The following is a 3,549-nucleotide window of genomic DNA, read 5'->3' on the forward strand; positions in this document are numbered from 1 at the left end:
GGGGGCGTAGCTCAGATGGTAGAGCGCTCGCTTAGCATGTGAGAGGTACCGGGATCGATACCCGGCGCCTCCAGGGATACATTTTACTATCTGTGATGACACTGCTGCTAGCTATCGTGGCGTGGGCATTGTCCGTAAAAGTAAAATTTTCTAGGAGGCTTCCGCTGCTACTTCTTCAACATCTTGTCGTTTCGATGCGATGCTGGAATCTTCTTCAGGAGCAGTTGTTGGAGGCTATGAATAGCTAGTGTGGTGTTTACATATAAGAGAGAGATTTCCGCTAGCTGTTCCTGCAGAATTGCAATTACTGAATACATATTCCAGATACTGTCATTGGTGTGTCGTAGTTATTGCTTAATTACTAACATCTGACAGAACAAGATGGTGGGTTGTTGGCAAAACATGCGAGAAAAAAAGTAATTTTATGCTGCCAAGGTGACTTACTTAACAGTGTAACTAGAGGAAGAGGTCAAACCAGAATACACAATGTGCCTGTGGCATCACAAGTGCATCACATACAGAAACATAAACTCAAAATCAATGCATCGATGCCAAATATAAACTGTTATGCCTGTCCTGCAATGTCTACCTCCTCAAAAAAAAGACGACAAATGGCCATGTAAAAGGGTTTAAGGTACAACAATAAGACAAAAACGAAGAAGGAAAATATAAAAACGAAAACATATAAAATGACAGTAATATTAACCAACACTAGGAATAAAATAGGTTAATAGAATAAAATGTTTTTTAGAAATGTATCGTTGTTAATATATTTAAATAAATATATATGGTTACAAAAAAAGGATCGATACATGGCGCCTCCAGGCTACATTTTTTCCGTCGCTGAACAATCTGTGACAATGAACAATAAAATCTTTAGAATTGACATCTCTTTGGCAAGTGCGTGTTAATGTCACGACTGAAACGCTTTGAGGTTGAAGGCGAAACTGTGACATGTAAAACGGGAACAATCACAGCACTCCGTTAACAGTTAGGTACACAGTAACACATGGCCTGTCATCGACTGGACGTTGTTACATACATACTTTTCTTTGGAAGGTAAAAATATCCAATTACAAAGATTCTAGTTCAGAGGTGTAGTTTTTTATGGAGCCCAATACAATGCAGAAAGCTGTGAACTCGTAAGTCTTCAATTACTTACATTTTTTCGGTGGCGTGCGTCATCCGTCTTAGATAAACTGTGTCCGAACAAAATGGTTCAAATGGCTCTCAGCACTATGGGACTTAACATCTGAGGTCATCAGTCCCCTACACTTAGATCTACTTAAACCTAACTAACCTAAGGGCATCACACACATCCATTTCCGAGGCAGGATTCGAACCTGCGACCGTAGCAAGTGCGTGATTCCGGACTGAAGTGTCTAGAACCGCTCGACCACAGCGGCTGTGTCCGAAAACGTAACTTCCTTTTAGTATCACTACTTCACTCATTACGATAATTTGAGCGTATCTGAAAGAAAATTCACAGAAAATGTGGCAGCCAGTAAAAATTGGTTAGAAAATTCAGTAACGTTTGAAACTTACAGTACAACTTGAAATAAAATCTCGATTACCAGGATATGTTCTCCTTAAAGCAAAGACAGAGACAATTTAATATATTGAATCAATACTGTGCGGCCTATACTTTGATGCAGGCCTGTCGATTTGACGCCACTTAGGCGGCCTGCATTCAGTGTTGAAGCATAAAACGTCACTCAGTCCCCTGTCCCCCAAAAATGAAAAAGACGTACCGGCAGTTACCGACATCTCCATCACGTACTTGCGACACTAAATACTAAATGAGTAATCTTTTCAAGAATGAAACGCTTTCACAAAGGCACATGTGTCTCTCGGAGCCTTTCTATGTAGAAATCCATGAAAACTTATTTATCCATGCGTCCTCGCCCCCTCCACGCATTTTCTCTCTCTCTCTCTCACACACACACACACGCGCACACACACACGCACATACACACACACACACACACACACACACACACACACACACACACACACACACACAACTTCAAGGTGCTGAAATGAGTTCATAAAGCTCCTTCTACGTCTATAGCTTGAGCGGATAACTGCGTCGAGATTTGAATCTCGGTCCAATGCGGGATGAACACTGGGAAAAATGAATTACAAAGTTGTATGTTTACTGATTTCTTCAACATATAAATAACATAAGCAATGCATTTACTAAATTTATATAAGCCCACTTTAACATACAGGACGTTTGTTTTAATTGAGATAACTAAGTGGCTCATAAACGAAGCATCGTACGGAGAAAATGTTCTAGGTGAAAAGTTAATATTAGTAAAGGGGACATCTGTCTGTGCTATGACTGCCGACCTCCTAACCACACCTCCAGCGTGAACAGGTCAGCTTAGTATTTTAAATGTTTGCCCCCTCCCCAACTTTTTGTCGCACATTCGCATTCTACGCCAAGGAGTACATGCCGTTTTATCGAACCATTGTTTCTCATTTGTGGTAGATGTGCTGTAATCGACAAATATGCCTATTATTACAATTAAGAACAGACCCATTCACTTTAAATCTACATCTACGTGATTACTCTGCTATTCACAATAAAATGCCTGGCAGAGGGTTCAATGAACCACCTTCAAGCTGTCTCTGTACCGTTTTACTCTCGAAAGGCACGCGGGAAAAACGAGCACATAATTTTTTCCGTGCGAGCCCGGATTTCTCTTACTTTATCGTGATGATCATTTCTCCCTATGAAGGTGGGTGCCAACAGAATGTTTTCGCAATCGGAGAAGAAAACTGGTGATTGAAGTTTTATGAGAATATCCCGTCGCAACAAACAACGCCTTTGGTTTAATGATTGCCACTCCAGTTCGCGTATCATGTCTGTTTCACTATCTCCCCTGTTTTGCGATAATACAAAACGAGCTGCCCTTTTTTGTACATTTCGAAGTCATCCGTCAGTTCCACCTGATGCGGATCCCAACCGCACAGCAATACTCCAGAATAGGGCGGACAAGCGTGGTGTAAGCAGTCTCTTTAGTAGACCTGTTGCACCTTCTAAGTGTTCTGCCAATGAATCGCAATCTTTGGTTTGCTCTACCCACAATATTATCTATGTGATCGTTCCAATTTATGTCATTTGTAATTGTAATCCCTAAGTATTTAGTTGAATTTACAGCCCTCAGATTTGTGTGACTTACCGCGTAATCGAAATTTAGCCAATTTCTTTTAGTACTCATGTGCATAACTTCGCACTTTTCTTTATTCCAGGTCAATTGCCACTTAACGCACCATACAGATATCTTATCTAAATCATTTTGAGAGTCGTTTTGATAATCTGATGACTTAACAAGACGGTAAATGATAGCATCATCTGCAAACAATCTAAGACAGCTACTCAGATTGTCTCCTATGTCGTTATTATAGATAAGGAACAATAGAGTGCCTGTAACACTTCCTTGGGGAACGCTGGATATTACTTCTCTTTTACTTGATGACTTTCCGTTTATTACAGGCAATCACGAAGCCAGTCGCACAGCTGAGCCGATACGCCGTAGGCAT

At 40.7% G+C, this 3,549-nt stretch overlaps 1 non-coding gene across 1 annotated transcript; it reads left to right on the forward strand.

Moving 5' to 3' along the window:
* Trnaa-agc (transfer RNA alanine (anticodon AGC)) lies at positions 1–73 on the forward strand. The gene has a single exon. It is a non-coding gene; the product is annotated as a tRNA-Ala (tRNA).
* The last annotated feature ends 3,476 nt before the right edge of the window (positions 74–3,549 follow it).

The sequence above is a fragment of the Schistocerca gregaria genome, chromosome 1, assembly GCF_023897955.1.
Source record: "Schistocerca gregaria isolate iqSchGreg1 chromosome 1, iqSchGreg1.2, whole genome shotgun sequence".
Classification (NCBI taxonomy): Eukaryota; Metazoa; Arthropoda; class Insecta; order Orthoptera; family Acrididae; genus Schistocerca; species Schistocerca gregaria.